Below are 26,733 nucleotides of genomic sequence, written 5' to 3' on the forward strand. Positions count from 1 at the left end.
GAAAGTTGAATTTTAGTCATTGTGAAGTAAACCTCCCTATTGCTTAAATCAAATATAATATGCACACAGTGTGCGGTGTGGGTGGGTGTGGGTGTGCATGGAAGCAAGTATTTGTGTATATGAAAATATGAAGTTAGATGGATAAGCTTCATATGCATCAAATGAATACATTTCCTATTTCCTATACCTACAGACTGAATTCTCAAAAAATATATAAGAATAGAGCTAATGGTGTTGGGGGAAAAAAATGCAGTGACAAACCATGTCAGGAGGAAAAGACAAGGTTAGAACCAGGACACAGGAAAGCAGATGACTTAGAATTTCAGCTGTCTGTGCAGCATTAGGATGGTGTCTGGCCTCTTCTGCCTATCAGCAGTAATGGAATTGAGTTCCACACTGAAGATAATTGCCTCAAGTCATTCTCCAGCCACAGGGAAGGTAAGATTAATAAAGAGCATTTGTTATAATTCTGCAACCAATTTATGTAATGGAACACACAATAAATAACCACATTTAATGCAAGCATTTATCATAGCCAATTTATACATCAATTTGTTCACTGGGTGTTAAACCAACCATTTATATGAATGTGTTGTTCCCTCCAAGTCCTTTTTCCCTCTTTGTTAAAGTAAAATTTATAGTTAGTGGGGAGGGGTTGTTTGTTTTTTATGGAAACAGGGGTGATAGTGTCACATGTTGGCTAAGTACAGACTTTGGAGGGGTTAGGGGGAGGTTAGATCACATTAAAAATGGCCATCTGATCTAACTTAGTTCATGTAGGTGCAGACCTTACACTTAGATCCCTAGTTAGGTGGATCTAAGTGCAAACTGTACTGAACTTGAGCACACACAGACCAACTTAAAATGGTGAAACCATTTTAAGATAGACCTGGATCGATGTGCACTCAATTCAGATCAATCTAGGTCAGACAGGTGAATCAAACTTCTGAACAGTTCCCAGTGCAACCCCAGGGCTGGCCCCAGTCCCAGGGCTTCACTTTTTCTACCCCTCCCCCCCACATTGGGCTATTTTTAGTCCCCCAGTCCCTCATGCCCCCCACCTCCTGCAGACCAGCCAGCCTCCCCACTGACCCCTTATCTGGTAAGCCGCTTCTGGTGTTGGTTTTATCCGTGTTCACTGATGCTGGTGCGAAAGAAGTAAGTCATGGTGGGGCACAGGCAGGAAGGAATGGGGAAGTAAGTTCACTGGAGAAGGTGTTGGGGGGCTTAAAATACTCCCTGGTCCCTTCCAAGCCTTCCTGTGGACCCTGCAAGCCCCCCATATCCCACCAAAGCCTCCCGGACTCCACCACCTCCCTGTATAACCCACCACTCCCTTGATCTTCCTGCAAATCCTGCTTGCTCCCTGATCCCTCCACCAGATGCTGCCTGACCCATGATGTCCCTAATTGCTGCAGTAGAACACCTGCCCCCCTTATCCCTCCTGCAGACCCCACCTGCCCTCCCAGTCCCCCAATCCATCCACCCCCCCCCTTGCTAGCCCCACCCATCCTGACTTACCTTCAATTGGGTGGCTATTTTAAACTCAATTTAACCTCCCTTCTAACCTCCCCAAATATCTGTACTTGGCCATTAGTTTTGAAGGTACATTTTTTTATGCCTTTAGTACGTAACTGGAAACTGTTTTTAAAAACAACACAAACGTCACAGGGATGAAACTCCAGCTGCAATTAGACAGCATGTATATCTAACCTCTTTGTTTATATTCCCATTGAAGTAGAAACAGCTCACTGAAGGAATTATCTGGTAAAAACCTGTGTGGTCAACAGAAATCAAGATATAATGCAATCATAGCATATGCATTAATAATTTAGCCCCTGTTTTGTTGCTTGCTGAATTCAGCAGAAGTCTCTTACTGACTACAGTGGGATTTAGAACATAGCCCTAAAATACGGGCAGGCAAGATATGGCCTGCCAGGCCACTCTATCCAGCCTGCGGGGCCCCTAAAAAAGTTAGAAAATTCACATTTATCTGCCCCTGACTGCTTGTCATGCGGCCCTCAATGGCTTGGCAAAACTCAGTAAGTGACCCTCCACCCAAAATAATTGCCCACCCCTGCCCTAAAAGCAGTAGTATAAGTAGCCACATACACAAACAAAGATGAACCATGCATGCAAACAAAGGATCCATTTTTGGAGACTGAAAGAAAAATAAGCAAAAATTCTAATACTATTACCAACCAGCCTTTCAGCAGTAAGCCAGGTGTTTCAGACTGAAACTTTCTTTCATATTCACTGAATGTAAATAGACACTGTTAATCTTTTAAGATACTGTATGTAATGACATCTCAGGGAGCCCATTTTTGAGTATTTATATTTCTGTGATGATACCATTCCCCTGTGCATTCTGCTGAAGATACACTTTCTTATATTAAACCCTGCTTAAAATGAAGCAATGTAATCTCACCCAATAATTTTCTGGATTTTACCAACCCTGCTCTAATTTGCTTAAACAGGTGATGTTTTCTCTCTCAACATCTGTGAGGAGTCTTGGGTTATAATTAATTCCTCCACTTATCTTTCAGGTATCAAGTGATATCTATAGGTGCATGTGCCATTTACCATCTAAAAAACATGACTGAAGTGCATCTATTGTTACTTTTGATGTATTTGGAAACATCAATTTATTCTTTCCCTATCTCCAATACTCTTCCCCAGCCTCCAGTATGCATGATTGTTTTATCTTGTTTTATTCTAACATTTTCCTCCCTTAATGTAAGAATTACAGCAGGTCTGAACAGTAAAGATTAGGTATTATATTGGGTAAAAAAAAGGGGCTAGTTTGTGAGCTGTTATTAAAGGTGGGGAGTTAAGACTGGGCTTCCTTCCTGTCATGTGTTCTGAACTCTAGTACTTCCAGTCTGTGCATAGCTAATTTTCAAAGTGTGGCAACAAGCTGTTCTGAGGGGTTTTTAAACAAAGACTACCAGAACTGCAATAAAGATTTGTCCTTTTTTTATTGCATGCATTATACCAGGGAAGTTCCAATCAGCAGTAATTGTAAAATAGAGTAGGAAATAAAAAGAACTTTTATTGCCCTATGAACAGCCATAATCTTGTTTTCCATCCTGACAAAAAGGCTTCTGATTATCATGGCACCAGGAAAAAAACTATTGTAATAAGTAGCTGTTGACTTTTGTGGAGGTGCATGTAATTATTTATTGACACAATAGGTTAATGCTGAACAAGGGGAAACTGAAGTCGATATTTATGGTGAAGAAAAATAAACTGGGATATTCACTGAAGCGAGCAGTCCTTGTCAGATCCTTACTCAGGAGAAAATCCCCATTCATGTGTGTATGCAAATCTATGCTTTGACATATTTAAGATTGAGATTTGTAAATTCCCAAAATGTTGAGCACAAATTTAGAGGCTGGAATGAGGCTACTTAGCCCTTTAATATAATCAAAACTGCCTCATATCTTGACATACTCATATTTCTGGATCTTGAATCAGTGTCAGGAGAGGTAACTCTTGGGCACCTGGAGAAATTTGATAACTTAAATTTGTCTGGCTCTTACCCCAGATATCAATTTAGAAAATCCTGTCTTCTTCTGGAGAAAAGTGAGAACAATTCTAAAAGGCACTGAGTTATTCTTCATTTATATACTTAAAAAATACTAATCTGCTTTCAGATTCTTCAATATTTTGGCAGAGATATAAGGATTTGCCATTTACGGCAGGATTTTTCTGAGTTAAAATGGCAATTACATTAGATAATGCATGTCTTGGGGTTTTTCATATATAACATTCTACATTTAAAATTGTTTTAGGTCATTTTATTTTTTTATGCAGCTTAGCAAATGAACATAAAACCACTCATTAAACTTGATACTATGGCTTTCTCATTAAACCAGATACCAAATACTGGTTATCCATTACACTCTGCCCCTCTAAGAGCGAAAACATCTGCAGTAAAGAAGCACCTTTTAGGTTGTGAAATCGAATTACAGTGTTAACATTGCTATTTTCAAAAAGTCCTTCAGGGCAGGAAGCTAAGGCTTGGCAATGGGTCATATACTGCAGAACTCCTGATTTTCATTCATATTGACAGAAAGCTGATTGACATTAATACTCAGGACATTCATTGTGTCATAACACTTTCCATTTCATAATGCCTATTTGTAGGAATAGCGTGGGTGGAATCACAGTTTCTACATTACCTACAGTCACCACTACATTAGAGAAACATATACCACAACAGAAGAACTGTCTAATTTTTGTGGTTGCTGTTGGGTATAAATGCAACTAATGTATTCTGTAACTACCTGCCCAAAGTGACAGTAGCTTGACTAATGAATCTAAACAGTGATGTCTATCTTATGCCTATCTCAGTCCCCGTTCGTAAGAGAGCATTAAAGATCGGACTGCTGCTAATGTCAAATGCAGTAATAGGATGAAGGATTAAACAGGTTTAAAAATGCAGTACTCTAAATTTAAACTTATAAAAGTACCTGTTAATGACAGGCTGTGTTGCTCTTTGGGATCCTATCTTCATGTCAGTCTTTAGTTGTCTCTTGTGGGCAAAAATCTTAGCTCCTTTCTTGCCCCTGACTAGTAACTAGGAGCTAAATCCTGAAAGGATATTTAAGCTTAGCACTGAAACCCTTAACTCTAAGGCAGGGGTGGGCAGTTATTTCAGCTGGAGGGCCACTTACCGAGTTTTGGTAAGCTGCCGAGGGCCCTTGACAGTTGCCCTGCCCTTGGTCACCATGCTAGGACTGGGTATCCTGCCCCCCCAACCTCTGACTTTTGCCACCGAAAGTCCCTCCCTTTGCCCCGAGGCACTTCTTTTGGAAGGGAGGGTGCTGCATTCTTGAAACCAGAAAAAAACCCAAATCATATACAAAAAATAAAACATCTATTATCACTTTAAATTTATTTTAAAATATTTTTGTACCAATTTATGTGTTTGCAAAGTGTATCTAGAGGTGATTGTATAATAGCTCAAAATATAGTCCTACTGTATATTGTGTGTGGCTGGTAAGGGGGTGTTTGTGGAGGGGTGTGGTTGGGGAGTAGGTGTGTGGTGGGGTGTGGGTATGGTGGGTGGTTGTAGAGGGGTGTGAGTATGTGGTTGGGAACTGTGATGGGTGTGGGGTATATGGTTGGGGCAGGAGGGAAAGAGAGAGACTGGGCCAGGTCACTGGCTGCCATCACCACTACCACTGCCCCCACTTCCTGCAGACCCTGCTGCTTCCCCCACCACTCCCTGTGCTGCTGCCACTTTCTGCAGCCCCCCACACACTGCTTTCCCTGCCACCACCACTTTCTGCAGCCCCCACCATGATCCACAGCCCCTTGGCTGCTCCCCCTGCTTCTCCCCATGCCGCTACCACTTCCTGCAGCCCTGCTGCTGTTCCACTCATTGCTCCCCAAACTCCTGCCACTTCCCACAGCTCCCACCCCTGCCACACTTGCTTCCCTCTGGCCCCCTGCCTGCCACTTCCCATGGCACCCCTCCACCCTTGCTACCTTCCACCCCCTCACCTGCTGCTTCCAGCTCTGTTTCTAGCCTGCTCCCACCCATGCCATGCAGCTCCTGGCTGCTGGGCTGATTGCAGTGGTTTCTCCCCTTCCTCCATCTGGTCTTATCTTACTTTCCACATGCATGGAGGGAGGGAGGGAGCAGCCTCAGTGTTGCGAGGCCAGAAGCTGCAGAGGCTTCCAATTAGGAGCTGGGGTAGGGGGCTGGGGGTGGGGTGGAGCCAGGCATGCCTTGCTGTTCACATGCTGGGTCTTGCTACCAGTTCACCCTGGGTCCTGCTGCCACTGGCTGCCTGTTGTCTTTGACAGGAAACCAGGGGCAGATAAAAATTAATTTTCCAAAATTTTTAGGGAGCCCATAGGCCAGATAAAATGGCCTGGTGGGCTGGATCCAGCCTGCAGGCTGTATTTTGCCCCACCCTGCTCTAAGGCACCCTAACACAGTAGAATCTTTAGCCCAAATTAGGTTATTCATGCTCTCTATATAATTCATGAGGACAGTTAGGCACCTAAAAGTACAATTTATAGAAGACATCATACAGAACAAAAAGCCATATACACTGGACAGTGAGCAATGCCTAAGAGAGAAGCATGTCTTAGGCCTTATCTCTTTCAGAGAATTAGGTTCCTAAGACAGGTTATCACTTACTTGAGTAAGAGATTATGATGCCACAGTTTATTCCTAGTATCCAGTGGAATATCAGTTCAGATATCTGCTCTGCCTGGTTTGAAGCAAGAATGTGAACCCATATGCCCCACCTCCCAAGATAGGGCCCTAACAATGGGGTTAGATATTTTTTAGTCTCTCCTATGAAAACTATTCCAATATGTATAAAATATTTAACTATACATTAGGCCAGGGTGTCAAATAAATGGTCAGTAGTACCATTCGACACAGACCGCAAGGCTACCAAAAACTGAATCACAGAATCATAGAAAATTAAAGTTGGAAGAGACCTCCAGAGGTCATCTAGTCCAACCCCCTGCTCCAACTGAAGGTGGAGCCAGCACTGGTCATGCCTACCACAGAATCTGGGGCCTTGTGACCACAGTGGACAGGCCCTTGGTGGCAGGGGCTGAGAAAAGACTGCATGACACAGCACTTGGTTGCCCTTGAGCCACCTGACCTGCTGCTGCTTTTGCACCTCCACCACAGAATGTGGCTGCCTGGTTCACAGATGTTTTGGCCCATTGCTGCTGTGGTCACCACCAGCACTACTTCTCCCACCAATGTGGTGGCTGCTGCCCCATGTCTTAGGCTAGATCTGGCCCATAAGAACACAGTCCAGATCCAGCTCAGGCCCCATGAATTTAGCACCCCTGTATTGAGCCAAAGAGAATGAGAGGGAAAAAAAAGTATCCTAGTGCTTAGGGCACCTGGGAGATGTGGATTCCAGTGGTCGAAGCTGTCTGTGTTCTCACCCCACTTCAAAAGAACTTAGTGTTTGAAGAATTCACCCTAGTTGTGAGGGACTCAGGTTCAAATTCCTACTCCGTACAATGGATTTAAATCTGTCTTTCATATCTTAGGGAAGCACCCAAATAGCCATATTATTAGCTATACTAGGGTGTGTGTATCTCTCAGTTTCTCTTGTTGAAGCTATTCTACTTTGAGTAAAACATAAAATATTTATTTGCCTACAGAAGAGACTGATTGACTCCATAGCCCAGTAGTTAAGGAAACAAGGTACAAGTTCCCATGCCAAGTTCCTGGTCAGGTTACACATCATAGCCCCAACCCTTTCCTCTTCTTTTCATTCCTGAGCTCACCAGCTCCCCACTCAGCTGGTTTCTGAAGATCTTGTGCAGACATGCTTTCTGCCCATGTGTTGTAAAAGAAACTGAGGATTCCACTATGTGGCTGGATACCAAGTGTTTGATGTCCTAACAACTAAGTATTTTGAGGATCTGGGTTCAAGTGAAGACCCTCTCAAACTTTTCAGGCTCAAGACACTCCTCAATACACCCAAGGCACCCTTCAGAAAATTCCAGGGCTTAATTTTCACTCATTTTTTTGACTACAGAAAAAATAATAGAGCAGTTTTCCTTTTGTAAAGAATTCAGACTACAGAAGGTCAGAATGTTTTTAATACTATAGATTCCCATTTGAAATCTCTGGTTTTTTCTTGTGAATCATGTTTGCCTACCTAAGAGTGACCTAACATTACACCCTTTGGGACCCTTGAAAGGACCTCAAGGCACCCTGGTTAAGAATCACTGCTTCCTAAGCTTTCCCTGCCTCAGGAAAGAAGATTAATATTCTCTAACAACGTATCAGGCAGCACTTTGTCCAAAATAAATTAACAACAAATAATTCTTGTAGTTTCTTCACCAAATTATGCTTTTATTATATAGTAAATGATGCTAGAAAAAATTAACATAAATGAAATCAGTAGATTTTAACATCACTCAAGGTCCTTAAAACTTTTGGTGAAGTAATTTGATTTATAAGTTGTAGAAAAGGACAGAAATGTTGCTTCAGATATAAGCCTTAACTACGAATTACGTTTGTAGAATCCATGTAAACAGTAGGGCAAGGGTAGCATTTTTAGGGCTTCTATTAGGGGTGTGCAAAGTGGGCCGTATTCGATTTGGATTTGGCCTGATTTGGGGTACAGTGATTTAATTTGCTGATTCAGATCACTATCCCGATTCAATTCGGCTAAATCCAAATCTGGAGATTTGATTCTGATTTGGAGAATTAGCGATTTGGCCATAGACACAGCTTCATATGTTTTTTCTACATATCTTGAGGTACCAGGCATGGCTTGTGAATGCTGAGATGATGGGGCAGATGGAGCGTCCCACAGAAGCATGGGGGGGGGCACTCACATGCTCAGCGGCGGACCTGTAAGTACTTCAGGTTCACGTCTGGGTCTGCCGCCATGCGTCTGGGGGACCCTCCCACCCCTCTGGCTCAGTAACTGGCCATAAGGGGACCCTGGGTGCACCCCCTCAGACTCAGGCAGCACCAGTCACCGAGCCAGAGGGTGGGGGAGGGGTTCCCTGCGCATTACACAGGAGACCCAGAAGTGGACTGGAAGTGCTTCTGGTCCATTTCCGGGTCCACCACCAAGTGTGCTGGGCCCCCCCCTCCGCACTCCCGTGGGACACTCCATTTGCCCCACCATCTCAGTGTTCACAAGTCACCTGGTACCTTGAGGTATGTCAAAAAAGCATATAAAGCTGTATCTATGTCGAATCATCGAATCTCTCCCAATCTCTCCAAACTGAATTGGAGGCTTCCAATTCAATTTGGAGAGATTAATGGGTTTCCTGTTTTGATTCGGATTCAGAGATTTAGCCACCAAAACAGGCCAAATCTCCTCCTTCAATCAGCGACTGAAGCTTCGCACAGCCCTAGCTCCTATACATGAGCAGCAAGGCTGCTCCAACATGCTGTAATTACAGTATGTCAGAAGAGACGCAATTAATTGAGTCTGCTGGAGCGTGGCAGTTACTATACTCCAGCGTCTCATGTATCAGCATCCCCATGCTTAAAAATAATGGAGGGGCGCTTTTCAAATAAAGCTTGTTCAACAAGTTTTAGTTAAAGCTCCCTTGCCACTATTTTTAAGTGCAGGGATGCTGATATACGAGACACTCCAGGTGCTTTAATTAGAGTGGTTCTCAGAGCTTTTCATATTAAAATGGCCCCCACCCTCTACTCCTGGATGTGTATAAATGCCCTTAGAGACTAACCTGGATTATAGGGGATTATAGAACAGCACCTCCTCCCCAAAAGAAACAAGACCCCTCTTTGGATTTTTGGATCTGAGCCACCATTGGGGAGACTAACCTGTCATTTTCCAAGGTGCCACCCTGCCCTCCCTTCTGTTTGACTTCAGACTAACATGCCTAACCACCTCTCTGTGGAATGCCATGTGATTTTTGAACATTTTGGGCTGAATATGTACAAGTTCTTGAAATGAAGCCAGTATTTCCTCTGATATTCCTGTCGGAAGGGCATTCTTCCCTGTTACGGTGACCACTTTCCCCATTTATTATAAGGGATGTCCTTTTCAGTTGTACTCAGGGCAAGTTGGTGATAATACATCAAAGTAATATTAAAATTTGCATTAGAATCCATTACTACTGGACACCTCCACTCAAACAACAATACTGTCCTAAATTCGGACAAAGCAGATTAGCTTTTAGTGTCCCTGCTTCAGGTTTTCAGTATGATTATTGGAGAAACCTCAATGGAACAAATACCCTTTGAAATCAAGGGCCAAATCTTCCCCAGGGGGAAGAAAGGAGCCCATTGGATTATTTCTACCAGAAAATGATTTGGTCCTGATTTTTTAAAAGGGCCCTCAGTCTGGCTCCCTTGCAGTTTATGGGTGCATCTTTTTTTCCACATCATTATTTACGATACACTCTTGTATACCCAATATGTAAATGAGGTTTGCATATGTGAAACCTTTCCTTTTCACTGGAACAGTTATAGTGCACTTTAGATTGAACGCAGGGAGTCTTAAAAGCAGTGAACATTCAGAGAAGCCAAATTGCTTACAGTTAATGGGATTAGAGAGACTTTTCCAACCTCATGCAGGATTTGATTTTGTTAATCTAGGTAATGCGGATTACTTATTCATATATGACAGATAAAATCATAAGCAGATACCTCAATTTGGAACACACTTCAATGCATAGATTCTCCTAAATACTGTTGAGACACACTAAGATAAACAGAATGTATCTCAAAAGGCTCAGAGTTCAAGACATTTTTGGATAAGCGTTCAAAGTTAGGGTGTTTATCTGAGCTATCTTGCATTCATAAAAGTGGCTGTGAAATCTCATGAGACTTGCAGCACTTCCACTTTCTAGTGACAAACATGATGAAAGCAAGCTCCATTAATATCTTGGCACTCCTTTCTGCAGGTTCTGGCTGGAAACTAGAAGTTGAAAAAATGCAGAGTGAAATCCTGGGCCAGCTGAAGTCAAAGACATTTTTCCATTTACTTTAGCAGAACCAGGTTTTCACCTGCAGGCTTTTGTGAACCCTTTAAAAGGTTTAGTTCCAATCTAGCTGAGTTGCAGATGGTTATGCATATTTCAGAACCAGTTTACACTTCCTTATCCTAGATTACCCTAGTTATTTTCTTCTAAACACAGGGGCTAGCATTCAGGTGATGTAAAACAGCATTGCTTCTTTGTTTGAGCTGCACCAGAGAGAGATTTGGTTCTGGTGTGGAGTAAATAAAGGAAAGAATACTGCTAATATTGTATAATAATACTTGACACTTTTTTCATTCGAAACACTAAAATCATGGAACACTTTTAAGTGAATGTTTGCATTTATGTAAGATGCTGAATTTACAGCAATCCCAGAATGAAGACTGCCAACTTTCATTTAGTCTGACCTCCTTTAATGGAGATACTAAAGCTTCTTCTTAGCTATGAAAAGTTGTACCTGGAAGCGTTCCCACCATGGAGAAATTTGTTAAAACAACAAATTTCTTAAATAATTAGTAAACATGCTATAGCCAGATAAATTGTTTAAAATATATGAAAGGGAAATAGATCTAGGTTTTAAGAAAAATGTTAGTTTTTTGTAGCGCAATATTCCTTCTTTAATACTTCTTTGCCAGCTAAAACCCCACTAATCTGTAACTATGCCTCCAGATAGATAAAAAAAAAGATCTCTTTTTATTGGGATTTTCCAAGCTAGCTGGAAATGTCGCATATTTGTGTTTTTGATCCAGTAAGGTTTATCAATCAATGAAATGTCAGCATTTATAATGCTATTTTTGCAATTTGGGTAGAGGGACAATCAGTTACTTCAAAGCCTTTAAAACTGTATCACAAGATATTTAAAATTTGAGGCTTAGTAACAAAGCTGCAAACTTTTTAAGGAAGAAGTATTTATGCTGGAGGAAAGAATTAGAACAGAACCTCATAGAGAATTATACAGATATATTAAAATTAAATTGAATTGCATTTGGTTTTCTATTGAGCCTTTCATGCTCAAGACATTACCAAGTGTTTAAAAAGAGATGAGTTACTTATTGGTAGCAGAGGGTCTGCATAGACCGTTATGACAAGTATTATGCATTCAAAAGGCACTCAAGCACAGCTTTGGATGTTGCTGGGTCAAATTTTCAAGTATTAAAATATAGACTTGCTTCATGAATAAGCAGACCCAAATTTGCACACATTCTATGGATAATTTTGTACTCAATTCTGTATGTGAAAATGCCTGGTCTGCATACATTGCTAGTGTACATATTTGGAAGTACAAATATGGTGTCATAAATACAAAGTTTGAATGAGATGTATTTAATATCAGGCTGCTTGGAAATTTTTTAGTGAAACTGCTCAGTCCAAAATTGATTTTTGAATAAAATAATCATTTTGTGGAAAATGTTTGCTCTCCATGGAAATTTTCAACTTTTTATCATGAACCTGAAAACACAAGTGTGTAATTTTTCATCAAAAATACATTTTTTTCTATAGAAACAAAACCAGAGTTTTGCCCAACTCAGCTATTAGGTTCTGCAGTCCAGGGCTTCTCACATGTAGGAGACAATACAGAAGATGATTCCTAAAGGCTCTTAGGGCCACATAATATATGTTGATGAACCCAAAGGCTTTTGAGACACCCTGGCATAGATGGTTGCTATGCAGGTACAGAAAAAGGAAAGAAAGAATGATAGCAGTAGCAGGACTTCAGTTCATCAGCACCACCCATCCCAAATTGTATCAGCCTCTTAAATAACTGATGTGAAGGGCGATTACAGAGTCTATATGTTTGCTGATTTGGGACCAATTTGGTTTGACTTTAATATGGCAGATTCCAGGGCAAGTCTTGGGCTATGGATTACAGATGGTTTTGAATCGTTGATATGGTTCCCCCGCTTTCCAGCGAAGGATTTTTTTTCCATTGTATATATGTTCTTGTTTTCTCTAGTCTACTTTTAAATGTTCCAAAAAAAATGAAGCTCCACCATTTTCCTGGAAAGAAAGTGGTATAAATTAGTAGTTTTCATTAGAAATATATTTTTCTTACTTGTCTGTTCAGCATAGTTTCTTAACTCACTCCCATCACATTCCAGGTTATATCCATTTTTCATTACACTCTGAAAATAGCAGGAAGTTTTCTGTTTTCATTCTTTAAATATTCATAGACTGTGATGTCTCCTCTTAGTTACTCTTAAGACAAACTCGGCATGAGGCATGTGCTTTGTAGTGAGCAGTATAAGCTATGAGGGTATGGAAGACTCTTCAGAGAATTTAGCTGACAAACTCTTAAAAACTCCCTACACCGCATGCCAGACTATTTTTAAAGTTTGTACAGAGGCATAATAAACAGTATCTGCATCCTGGCTGGCAGTGGTAGCAGTAGCAGATGTGGTGGCTGTCACGGTGGCTGCCATTCTTGTGCCCCTTCAAAATCAGTACCCAAGGCTAGCGTCCCAGTCACCCAACTGCAGTTATGCTACTGAGGTTATAACTCAGTCAAATTTTAGCAATTGTTCCAGGGGCAAAAAATCCCTGATACTGTAGCAACCTTTCTGCCAAATTTTAAGAGTCTGTTCCAAAGAATGGAGGTATTAAAGCTTCCCTATAAAATAGCTGGAAAGTTGGGTTTTTTCTTTTTTTGTTTTATTTTGTTTTGTTTTGTTTTTTGTAGCATGAACAAAACAGTGTGCTTTCTTTAATCTTGTTTCAGTGTGCTTTCTTTAATCTTGTTTTTTGGAACAGCCAGAGTTTTAGATGAAATTTTCCAAAAGTACTCAGCCTGAGGCACACACCTGGTGTAGAAGCTTTCAGCACAAATCATTAAAGTTCATCAAAATTATAAGCAAGTGAAGTATAATGCAAGTGAAAAAATAAGCAAGTGAAGCAACATTTTATATTAGGCATATGCTGGGCAATCTTAGCAGTAATTCCTGCTGCTTGCAAAGTTTTCTTTTTCTACAGTTTTTCTACTCTGCAAAAATTTGAGAGTTCAAACTTTCTTGTTTTGTCATCTCACGAGAAAAAAAAATCATGCTTCAATTTTTACTGCTCTACATTAAGAGAGAACTAATACCTTTTCAAATTTTTCAAAAAGAACCCAAGAGAGGCCTATCCCAAAATTATCAGTCACTCAATGCTTAAGGCACATATCAAGGGCATGGAGAAGACTTGAACTTTATCCTCCAACAAGTGAAGTACCTAACAATCAAGCTATTGGCTGGTCTGGAGTCTGTTATGCATCTGTTTCTCTCTTCCTCCCTCTTTCTGATTTTGACCAGAAATTCCATCCTGGCCCCAAGCCTCTTCCTGAAATTTCGTAGATTTCATAGACCTTAGGGCTGGAAGGGACCTCGGAAGATCATTGAGTCCAGCCCCCGCCCAAAGGGCAGGAAGTCAGCTGGGGTCATAGGATCCCAGGAAGATAAGCATCCAATTTACTCTTGAAGGCGTTCCATGTAGGTGCTTGATTTAGATTTGCTAAAACTGATTTTTGATGAAGTGGCATTTTCTGGTGAAAACTCATTGTGTCAAAAAATTCCTGGAAGGATCTAATCTCCACCCACATTAATGTCCACCTGGGAACATGACTATATCACAGACCAGAGTGGCCTTCCTTACAGCCTTTTCTGTGGGACATGTACTCTATTTTATACCCATATGCACTCAATTACTCTGAGTCTGAAGTAGAATGGGGCATACACTCCATAATACATCCAGTTTACAGAAAGTTGGTATTGTTGTATTTTTATTGTATGCATCACTATATGTCAGAAGGTCAGTGCCCTATTGAAAAAACAAATGGACAAATTAATGTTTTGTTCCCCATAATGTGAGATGATATAACTAGTAACCAATGGTGATATAACTAGTAACCAATGGAAAGAAAAGCTCTTATCAATTTACATCTAAATCCTGCTAGGTCTCTCTTATTTTATGCCAGAGATGTGGCCACGTATGGCTGTTTTTCCCTACTTTAATGTTTTCCTGGGTAGGATTTCCACTGAAGTTGCTATTGCCATTGTGCATTGTGGATTGGCAACCCCTGGCGTGTGCATCAGAGTGTGGCGCACAAAGGCATTTTGTTTGGCACATGTACCTCAGGGTGGATGGCAGGGAAGGGGCCAGGGCTGCACTGCCACAACAAGGATCAGGCCCTTTGCAACTCCCCCACCACTGGGGGCGTATGTGCACCAACCATCCTCAACAAGCCAGGCCAGGGCTCAGCAGACCTTGGTGCAGCTGCTTGCAGCCTTCCTGCCACCTTCTGCAAGCAGCCCAGGCCCTGTGGCAGGGGCCTGCTCAGAGCTCAGGCTGGCTGCGGCAGGCAACCAGGAGCCTGCGAGCTGCTGCACCAAGGTCTGTGCCCAGCAGCTAGTATATCATCCTCAGCCGTAATAGCTTCTTCTTTTGCAAGAGGTCCTCACTGAATTTGAAATGGTGTTTACATCTACATGATCAATTTACTATGCCTTGTGGTGGTGCCTTCAAGCTTACCATGCAGGTCCAGGCAGGCTGTCTCCTGAACTGGAAGGAGTGAGGCCCTGACTGCATGGGCTCAATGGCACAGATGAATGAATCCATACCCGCCCAATAAAACTATTGTGCCCAGCAGTGGTGACGTCAAGAACGCTGTGCTGCTCTGGACAGGCTCCTTTCTGAAACATGCATGTAACTGTGTGCAGCACAACTCAGGTGGGCTAATTAAGAATGGCAGAGTGACAGCGCCCATGAGCCCACCCGCTGCGTAGCATGCACATGGCTACAATGGCTTCCCATTCAAAAGCCAGGCTTTTGATGCTGTGTGGTGATGCTGGGCAATGTGCTGAGTAGTGTGATGTTGCTGGGCAAATCACAGCATGTACTGAAGTGAGCTTGGGCTCACAAAAGCTTAAACTATATCAATGTTTGATTTACTTAGCCTGTAAGGGAAATTCTACACGTTTCAGCGGGGGCGGGGGGGAGAGGGGCATTTTAATTAGAGCAGTTCTCGGAGCCGCTCTAGTTAAAGCACCCAGAGCATCTTCAAAGATGGCAGCGGGGGTGAACGAGCTTTAGATCAAGCATCCCCACCGCCATTTTGGAGCACGGGGCTGCAGATACACAAGGTGCAGAAGGCTGCTGGAGCATAGTAATTGCCACATGCCAGCAGCCTCAATTAACTGAGTCTGCTGCAACGCACTGGAAGTACAGTGTATTGGAGCCTTCCAGAGTAAGTTTATCATGAAGACCTGGCCAGTGTTTTCCAGTCTAGAAGAGACAGCTTCTGGGACTTTGCATGGATTGTTAACAAGGGCATGACACTTTTGGATACATCTAGGGCCCTGTTTGGCACACTTTTTATTCAGAGAAAATTCTATCCTTATCCAATTTTAATTCTGACCTTTACTCTGGCAAAATTCCCATTAGAGTCAATTAGCCTTACCTATATAATAGGCTGCAGAATTTAATCAATTACTTAAAATGGAAACATCTTGCTCAAGTTGCTCATGTAAGGAGTACTGAATTCCCCTGAAATGCCTATGCAGTATATAAACAACAATATATCAAACTAAATCAGTTTTAAACAATGTATTAAAAGTCAAGCTTTGCTTTATTTTCTTTTCTGTCTTGTTTATACACATCTTGTACACCTTCTACTACACTTTTTCAACACAGTTTGAACATTATGCAACTCTAAGTGCCTTAGGATGGCACTAAAGCTAATTGATTGGACCCTCAGCTGCTTAAAAGATCCCTGGATAGCATTATCAGTATGGCTGGAAGAATGCCACAGGAAATGGCTTCCTAGCCTTTATGGATGCTGACAGACATGTAGGTTCCCACTCTAACTTATGGCGCTTCAAATAAGATGCTGTGAAGTAGTGCCTCACCCCACCCCAATAGACATTCACCTGTTGGGATGGGGGTGCTGTGGGGAATCAAGCCTGCCTGCTTGTCCCATGCTCAGGGCTGGGCTGAAACAGCCCTGCCCTCACCCCCTCCCATCTCTGATGCTGTTTGCAGGAAGGGAGTGGGGAGGGGGAGCTGCAGGCTGGGGAGGATCAGGGGGTGAGGGCAAGGGGAGGCTGTGACTTGGGGCCTGTAATCCATCCACCCCACCTCCAGCTCAGGCTGGGCAAACCCAAGCCAGCAGCTCCCTTTCCCCCTCCTCCCTTCCTGCAGACAGCACCGGGGGCAAAGTAGGGCTGGGCTGCATCAGCCCAGGCCAGCCCTGATCATGTTGACAGATCGACCCTAGGAAACACAAGTTACCTAAGGCGGTCCACTTTGAAGTACCTACGTCTGATCCCTCATTAAATGAGAATTAATTTGTCACATGATTGGCCACTTATAAAGCACTCTGCAGTTGTACACATCTGGCATGGCATGGCTGTAGATCATTGTCAGGGGGCTGATCACATGACACATGTAACTTCTGTCTGTGCCCTATTTTACTTGAGGTCTGAATTAGAGATACTGGAAAAAAGGTGATTATGTTTTCAAGACTGTTGAGTATCCAGAATGTTGTCTTCTAAATTGGAGGAAAGGCACAGCACACTTATGAAGTCTGGCTTCTACAGCAAGCCATAGATCATAGAAGATTCCCATTGAATCTCATGGTTGAAAGCAGTGGGAGCTGCTGGTTGGGAAGTATTTTTGAAATCAGAACACTTATTTTAGATTAAGGATTTCAGAGCCTATCTTTGGGCACCCAAGTTAAGAAAATCTTGGCTATAATTCAAATCCATGCTTCCCCAAACCTGGAAAGGAGAGGAGAAATGGATCTCAGGTTCTTGTTCAGACCATAATAAAGAGAGGTGACAGACTATTGGGATGAGTAATTTGTTCTTAGTATTTAAAAAAAAAGAAAAGAAATTCAGTGATTGTTCCATTATAACTATTTAATTGTATGATACAATATTGTCTTTGCTGATTTCAGCCAAATTCATTCATAACTTAATTCTACTGTCTTCAGTGGAGTTATATATAACAGGGATTAATTTTTTCCCACTTTATTGCTACTGCTTTGACCTTATGCAGAAAAAATGCCACAAATATGGCTTTTTCAAGTCTCATCTAGCTTTAGTCCATTCCTGGAGGGCTGGTATTACAGAAATGAAAGTTCATATCACTGTCAGAGGCAAAAATGGCAAATGTAGCTACAGTGATATGATGAAGTATTGGGAAAATCTTTTTCCGTTTCCAAGTTGAGTACATAAAGGGTGTATCTATATATTCATTAATGCACTTTTGCTACTGAGCATTAACTTTAGTACCTCTGGTAATAACTTTCGTACCTCTTTTACACAAGCTCCAGGGGGCATAAGGGTAGTGCTTTAATTAGAGCAGCTCCAAGAACCACTCTAATTAAAGCACTGCCACATCCCCTGTATCAGTGCCCCCATGCTCAAAAATTGAGATGGGGGTGCTTGAACTAAAACTCATTCAATGAGCTTTAGTTCAAGCACCCCCACTGCAAATTCCAGCACGTTGGAGCAGCCTTAGGCTCATGTATTGGTGCCCTCTAATGTGTGAGGTACTAACTAAATGTGCATTAGACTGCCCTAATGTGAGTAGAGAAAGCGCATGCTTTCTTAGGGTTGCTTAATGTACAATAGCCTAATTTTACTGCCCATTAGCATATTAGCACAGTTTTTGCCTTGATGCTTTAATGTGCAGTAGAATAAGCTGTTGGGCATTAAAGTGCACATGTAGATGCTCCCAAAAAATAGTTTGGCTTGCCTTCTGTATCCATTTGTATAGCACAGTGAGAAATGAGCGTTTGCATCCCAGTATAATGAGGTTTTATTCCCACAATTATGGAACTTGCGAGGTCTTAGGTAAAGTGGGGATTGAACCTGGACAAAAACATGCTGTTTATAACAAACTAATACATACCTTCCTTTTTAGAAGAGGGTGCATTTATTTACACTAGCATGCTCTCATTCCAAAGATTACTGGGGCGAATCAGAAAATCCAGTAAGAATTTTGTGTGATCACTTTTTGTGATCATAGGAACAGATTCATTATGTATAGTGTGTATTTTTTCTAAACACTGCTAATCAGGACATTATATATTGCCAATATAAACAAATCACAGAATCAAAAAACCCTATCACTTGACGTTGTCCTAGCTTCTCAGAAAAGTCTATGATATGTTATGACAGGGAGGCGGGTGAAACGTCACTGAAGCTAGACAGAAGTACTTTAGGATGAATTTAAGAAACTATCAGGCTCCTTCATGGAACAAGAGAGCTGAAACAACAAGAGCTACCACCCAAAATTTTACCACTATGGTGGCAAGATTTAAGTAGATACTAAACCATGTGGCCCAAGGGGGATTTCTGAAGGCTGATATGACAGGTGCAGGGATGTGAGAAATTTATTAGTGACACTGCTGAGGTCTGTACACATAGGAAACAGCGGAACACAGAAAAATGATGAGAAAGAACAAAGAAACCTTAGACACTGCTAGATAAGCCCCAGTAACATGACTCTGGGAAATAAAACCTGAGAGAGAGAGGGGAAGAGAGAGAAAGAGAAAGTTTTTGGGTTAAAGTATTGGCCAAAAAAAGGGTTGAAGTTATCACCTGTTTGATTTCTATTGTATTCAGTGACACAGCACTGCATTGGAACAACCACCTCACTCCATTTCTCCACCTTATGGAAATACACTACTAGAACTTGAATTTTGACTAACCATGCAGGTCAAATTGCTTAACCATATCAGTAGAAACTCTGCACTATTAATACAGTGTCTATGGTGTCTCGGATAATTGAGGACTTCTGGAATTAATGTATTAAATTTATGTTAAAATAACATAAACAAAATAGGATTGTTGTCAAATAAAATGGGATCAGCTACACATATTTTGAACTAATGTCTTGCCACTGCAATGGCAAGGCACAGTGCCCTTCTGTTTCCTGGTCTTTGCCTGTGGTACTTTATAAAGCTTAATAGGGTGCTTTGTGACTGATGTATAAGTACTTTGCAACTGGGCTTACCCAGAGAGGACAAGTCCATGATCTTATGGCCCCATTCAGGAAATTCAATATTCACAAATGAAGGAGGCTGGGATTGATGACCTGGAAAACCTCCTCTAGTCCTGTTTCCTACATAAGATTATCTAGTACACTGAGCAAGTCCATTCTGGTTGAGTACCTAGCTATCACTGATTAAACCCAGTTGCATCAAGCTCCCAGTGTATGCTTGTCTGCATGTAAACCCTGGTATGAATTGGGAAGGGAGCTGGGGGGAGTCTCTTTAGTTGTCATATGAAGTCAAAGTATGTTTTAAATATTTGTGTATATATTTGTCACCAAAATATGTGTGTATACACACACCAGCATAGAACAAATTAATTTTTGTGTGTGGATGCCTTTACTGAGGCATACAAGAAAATAGGACTGACACTTAATATTCAGAAGACTAAGGTCGTCCATCCACAAGCTCTTAATGAGCAGTGCCCAGCTCCAGTAACTCAGATTCATGGTGAGACTGGGGAATGTTGAAAATTTCCCATAGTTCAGAAGCCCTTTCTTGCAGAAGGCTGACATCAGCAAAGAAATCCAACATCACCTTAAAGGTGCAAGTGCAGCCTTCAGACAGAGGAAATGTCTGAGGAAATGGGTGTTCAAACACCGTGACATCAGATTCAAAATCAAGCTCATAGTTTATCAAGCAGTCATGATCCCTACTTTACTGTATGGAAATGAGATCTGGAAAATGTATAGAAGACATCTTAAGTTGCTGGAAAACTACCATTAATGATGCCTGTGGAAGATCCTTCAAATCCAGTGGGAAGACAGATGCACCAACATCAGTGATCTCTCACAAGCAACGAACACAAGCATCAAGGCAATCAGGGGGGTGCAGTCCTTTAGCATGGCAGTGCCCCCCCTACGAAAAGGCACCACCAACAGTGTTGGCAGTGCCTGCGGGCAGTTGCCACTCGGCACCCCTCCCCCTCCCCCGCTGGCGGCATCTGTGTGTGGTCATCGACTCTTGATCAGTGCTCACTATCCCTCCCTCTCCGCCGATAGCACGGGCAGCATCTGTGGGAGCTCTGTGCTTACCGCCACCACGCTCCCGCTGCCATGCTCCTGCCACTGCCATGCCCCCTCCAACCACCAGAGACATGCATTGTTCATAGAGGCAATGATCATCTGATATCAACTTCACAGGGCCAGACACATCATCTAGATGTCAGACTCCAGACTCCCAAAGCATTTTTTTATTTTTCCAGCTCAGTCAAGATGCTCAAGAGGAGAGCAAGGAAAGCATTTTGAGGCTGTCCTCAAGGCCAGCTTGAAAAAATGTAACATTGACATCAACTGGTGGGAGACTATCACCTAGGACCACCCCAAAAGAAGGAAGAGTCTGCTGCAAGGATCTCAATACTTTGAAATATTGTGATAATAATAGGAGGCCAAAAAGCAGGAGCAGCAGAAACAGCATGTCACAGGCTGAATCCAGAGCCACCTACCACACTTGGAAGCGTGTGCCCAAGTTGTAACAGGGTCTGTTGATCCCAGATCAGCCTTATCCATTTTCAGACCCAGAGATAAAGCAATCATGGAAGACAATCATTGTCAACTGCGAGGGATTGCCAATGGGTTTATGTGTGTGTGTGTTGTCATCAGAATACAACAGTGTAATTTTCTGTACCAGGTGAGAATGTGATGTCTTGTGACGTGTTTGTAACACATTGAGAAGAATTGTGAACACACTGGTATTGAGAAGAAAGAAAAAGCCATACTAGTACAGTTGCATTCTGGCTACTTAATGGTCTGATCCTGCAAGGTGCCAAATGTTTCCAATAACTTCAAGGTGCTCTCCATTTCCTCTGGAAGCTTAGTGTTTTCAGGGGGGGGTTCAAATTCCATATGCAAAAAAGAAAACCTAATCCTAACCCTAGTCCTAACCCATAGTTGTTAGAATAGTTTGTGTCTTATGAAAGATACACACATAAACAGAAATATGTAAAATAAATAAATTGATTTGTCTAAGAGCAAATGAAAATCAGGCCCAATGTCTCATGAAGCATCTGAAGCCCTTTATTACAGGGCTGTAGGATTATGACCACAATCTAGCTATACATGTAGCAGGGAAGAGGAGTCCCCAGAATGATCTTCCTCTGAGAAAAGTTTTACTTTTTGAAAGAATGTTATTTGGTTTTGTTTTCTTTTAGGGAATAAAGAAATAATTTGGCAGTGGGTAATATGGAAATTAGTCCTTAGGAAGGTCTAAGTAAGTGTATGTGAATAATATTAATGTTAAATTATTCTTCAAGTCTGGTGTAGTACTATGAAATATACATGCTGCTCAAAGGAACAGAATTGTCAATGGCATTTGCAAAACTATGTAAATAGTTTGAATTTATGTTAGAGAATTTGACATTTCAAAATTAGCTTTCATATTTATAAATAAGGTTTCAAATGCACCTGATAGGCCAGGGAAGTCTGTTAGAGTCAATGTAATGAGTCTTCCAAATGCTTTTGGCATTTAGGTTGAACATGGGCTAATCCATTGGAAACATTTTCCCCAGCATTTGAGGTACATCATTCTCTGACAAAGAAAAGTTTCTGTTTTCAACTTTGTCCCAAAAGCCACATGATAAACTATAGTACTCCTACTCCATCATTTTTACACTTTTATAAAACCTCAGGTTTTTTATCTTCTACCATTTTTAAGAGGTGGAAACATGCTCATGAATAGGTAATGTTTTTAACATTTATTATGGTTTTGATTTAATTTCATTTGACAGCCAAGCAAAGGAAACTACATCAGCTTAGCCTGGATTCTCTGTTCACATTACTGAAAATGAGAAATAATGTCATTGAACACAATGAACCATGGTAAAATGCTCTACAGCAGTGGCTTTCAACCTGTAGTCTGCAGACCTCAGGAGGTCCACAGACTATGTCTAAGAGGTCTGCAAAAGATGATTATGATCAATCTAAAGCTTGTGAATATCCACACTTACAATTCAAAGGGGTCTGCACTTCCATTCAAAATTTCCAAAGGGGTTCACACCTCCATTCAAATTTTTTAGGTGTCCACAAATGAAAAAAGGTTGAAGACCACAGCTCTACAGTTTGGGCCATGTGCTCTCCCCTTCAGTATATCAGGGCGGGATCCAAAGCTGATAGTGCGATACGTTCTGTGACACAATCCACCAACACTGATGTGGGGATGGAATTCGGTAGTAATATGGATGGAACGCCGGTAGTGGGGAGGGCACAGGTCAGTGATTGTGCTCCATGTCATTTCATTCCTCATCTCATTTGTTCATGGGGGTATAGTGATGAACCCATCAGCGCAAGCTCCTGTGGGTTCAGCACAAGATCCTGGGCACAGAGAAATATTCCTTTGTGTGTATTTCCTGAAGGGGTCAAAGGTAGCTGTTAGCCCTCAGTGTACTATAGAATGACTCCTTCCTGAGTAATGCTGCATTGTAATTAAAATGAGGTAGATGGCAAAGAAAACTAAGTGAATGGTTCAGATCCACTGGATCTTCCTTGATTACACTGGGCATATCTACATGTGCAATTAATGCGCAGCAATAAACTCCAGTGCATATTGCTGGAGTTTATTGGTCCTGGGCACCACCTCTGAATATGTGCCCAGGACCTTAGCACATTGAGCCCAGCTGGAGCATCCCCAACTAGCAGGGGACCCAGGGGGCAGGCAGCCAGCCTGGAGCTGTTCCAACCCAGCTCAGTGTGCTGCAGAGAGGTTGGCTGGGGCACCAGAGTGCTTCTGTGCAGGGCTAGCCAGCAGGCAGCCCCCGTGCTGAAGCACCCTCATGCCCAAGCCAGCCCCTCCAGCATCTACACATGTATTGTTGCAGAGTAAAAAAACTCCACTGCAGGATAATACTTGTGTTTACAAGTACTAAACTGTGATTAAGTTGATTAGTTTACTCAGCCCTTATAGCACTGAGCATGTAGAGGCTGAGACATTTACTACAGAGCTAATTAAGCAACTGCAGTAAAGGTCTCATGTAGATGCACCCACTGAGAGTTATAGCAGTTCTCCTCAGGTTGGTTATATTGATGGGTTCCATAGGTCTTCAAAAATAACACTCCAAGCATAAGCCAGTATAGATTACCTGAAACATCTCAGCTCAGAAGATTAACTATCCTATTCATCACAGCTATGTTTCAGCTATGCAGCCTAGTGATAACTCTGTAAGGCTCAGATTGTCCAACAACTCATGTGTGCCCATGCCAAGTTATGGAATACAAATTGTGAAATGGGCATTCAAACTGGGTATCCTCATGCACAAGTGGCCCATTGTCATCAGTAGGAAATCTATTGTATTTCAACAGCTCTGCTACTCTAACCCACTCCTACTGCTCCTGTAATTAAAAAAAAAAATCTTTCAATAGTAACTTTTGTTTAAATTCATTTCTGCAGCATATGACAGGTGTTACAGCAAATTTTATTCTCTTGTGCAGGCAATGTTCAGCTGATGCTCATTCTTTTTCAGGGGATGATTCTTAAATGCTGCTTATCAATTATTTACAACTAATTCATATTTAATTGTTTAGTAATGAATACCAATGACTTGTGTTTATAAATGATAAAATATACTGTGTGATCATAAGTCAGGAATTAATTGGAAGAAACACTAATTATACTCCTGAAAAATATACCTGGAAAAATTGCACTCAAGTGGGATCCAAAGTTGCTGTAGGTATAATGACCATTTTTGAAATATATCTTATCTCAAAATAGAGTAGCAAAAAGTGATGACTGCATAAAAGTTTTTGCATTTAGAGAATAATTGGTGCTTTGTGAATCTTCTTTAATGAAACCTGAGCACTGGGAAACTTGTCTAGTTTCATTTAAAAGCCAAATTAAGACCTAGTTCATAAACACTTATAAGTCCTGAGGCTAATTTTTGTGGGAGAGGAGAAAGAAGCCTGAAAAGACCTGAGTCACATGATTATTTTGAGGGGAGATCGTGATTTCAGACTTTGCATGGTTTGATCTGAAATCAGGTAAAAATGGTGGTTTCAATGTGGCTTTGTGTATATTGGAAATGGAAACTCCAGGTGAAAGTCAAGAAGTCAAAGTCAAAAAGCCTAAAAACAAGTGAACAGGTTCTCTCCAACCTGGTACCTGAAAGGGTTGTTCTTACACATTTATAGGAATAATGAGCTAGTGTCTTAGCTTTAGCTGACTGGCTCTATGGCTACCTCTATATTAAGACCATGTAAAGCTATGGGTTAAAATAGGGTAGCTTCTGGACTGCTCTAAATTAAGCCTGGCTACCTCTGACATTCAAAGTCTATTTCTGCACCAGGAGATCATGGCAGTACTGTGGTTACTGGTTACAGGAATATGGCCTGTTCTCGGGACTGAAAGGGGGAATACAAGTGGTGGTGCAGATCAACATCCACTGCTAAACTTCCCAAGGGACTGGACTTGCTGGGCTTTGATGATGCCAGTGATCTGGCCTTCCGGTTAATTTTACAGGCAATCAGTCATTGTGGAGAACTGTTATTTTTTCCTAATAGATACATATGTAATTTTAAGTATGAAATGCAAATTAGAAATCAATTTGTGTTTGTGCTGCATGATGAATTACTGACCATTGCTTTTTGTCCATTTACTGCATTCAATTTTCATCTTTGCATTTAAAAGGAAGTTCATATGGTTTGGTTTTCTTATGTAGTTTTTCTTCCCGTCTCTTCATGATTTCTCTAACGTGCTCTTCCTCTTTCCTTTGTTTTTCCTGAAGGTCTTGCTCTAGGGTCTCCTCCTCTTCTTTAAGTCTGATCTGTAGCTCTTTCTGCCACTGTTACAACCCCGCCCCCCCCCAAAAAAAAGCAACAAAAAAAAACAAAAAAGAAATTTATATGGTAGAAGGTGTTATGTTCAGGGAAAAAATACAATGAAAAGCCAAAAAAAGGCTTAATCTCAGCAAAATGGATCCACTAATAGTAGTAACTAGTGATAAATTTAAAGACAGAGAGTTTTCATATGAGATTTATGGCTGTGTTTAAGGTCTGTGGTTGTGGACATAGATTATAGTTTACCTCAGTTATGCTAAAAGTGTGTGAGGTTGCAAGGAAGCAGGTACATGTGTCTGTTGGAAAACACTATTGGTATTTGCATTCCCAACCTGACCTTACGATTTTAATGAGACATTCTCAACACTGACAAATAGGAAAAAATGAGTAAGACATTTATTTTCTTATTTCAGTCTTTACAGGGAACACAGACAAGGCTCCAAGTAAAAACATTTTGCTGTAAAAGACCAAAAATGTTACAGTGCTGCAATCAAGCAGAAGTTCATGCTCTTCTTTTGTTCCTCAATGACAATGTTATTACTGCATAAATGGAAGCCCTGCAGGTACAGACTCTTAAATACAGAAAACCCAAGTCTGAGTAACACAGTAATAAAAATGTCTCTTGTATTTTGTTTTGTTTGTTGTGGGTTTTTTGGAGGGTTTTTTAGTTTTAGGTTTCCGACAACTAAAGAAAGATGAGGAAGACTGTGGTCTAACAGTACAGAGGTAGGTACTATAAACTATCAGCTAAAATATATTTTTTCTCAAGCTTCAGAAAGCTGACTGGAATACTGTTATCCCCACAGACATTGTGCAGAATTACCAATCCTAAATAGTAAGCATCTTTTTCTAACAAAAAGAAAAAAATACCAAACAATCCAGAAGCTTATGGGCAAGTTTTCTGTGGTTACAGTGACTGTCAGCTGAAAGAACTGCTCTGAATTATCAAAAAGATTTCAGTACACCTGGTATTTTTGCTGTCTACACAGTGACAACTCAGTGGAGAATTAACAGGAAAAGCTTGCTTCATACAGCTGTGAAATATATTTCTTCCGTTACTAAACCCAGCTTTACAGCATCAGAGAGTGGTATTTAGCTGTGTTTGTTCGAAGCCAGGCAGAAGGCAGGGGGGATTTGCAGTGCACCTTATAGACTAACTAAATCAGAGATGTATAGCATGAGCTTTTATGAGCCTGAGCTCACTTCATCAGATGCGGTGAAAAGACATGCACAGATCAGTGTAGCAAATAGAGCAATTTGAATACAAAAGACAGGGGGTGAGGGCGGGAAGTAGGGAGGGGAAAGCAGGGAAACAAACAGTGCTGGAAAATGCAAACAATAAACCCATTGGGACAAAGGGGTCACAAAATCTAATCCAGGTAATGGGATAGGAATCTGTAGTCTTGTTTCAGACCGTATTTAACAGTGATTTCTTGTTTGGCAATTTTACATTCAAGTTCATTTTTAAAGTTTGGC

The 26,733-nt window shown here is 41.4% G+C and overlaps 1 long non-coding RNA gene across 1 annotated transcript in view; it reads left to right on the top strand.

Annotated features, from left to right (window-relative positions):
- LOC149868304 (uncharacterized) overlaps positions 1-25,878 on the top strand; it is a 61,611-nt gene extending 35,733 nt beyond the window's left edge. The window contains exon 3 of the long non-coding RNA XR_016440970.1: positions 25,671-25,878. This is a non-coding gene — a long non-coding RNA (uncharacterized LOC149868304). The remainder of the gene's footprint in view (positions 1-25,670) is intronic.
- Positions 25,879-26,733: the final 855 nt, after the last annotated feature.

Source organism: Crocodylus siamensis, chromosome 3 (genome assembly GCF_052110815.1).
Source record: "Crocodylus siamensis isolate JL-2025a chromosome 3, ASM5211081v1, whole genome shotgun sequence".
Taxonomy (NCBI): Eukaryota; Metazoa; Chordata; order Crocodylia; family Crocodylidae; genus Crocodylus; species Crocodylus siamensis.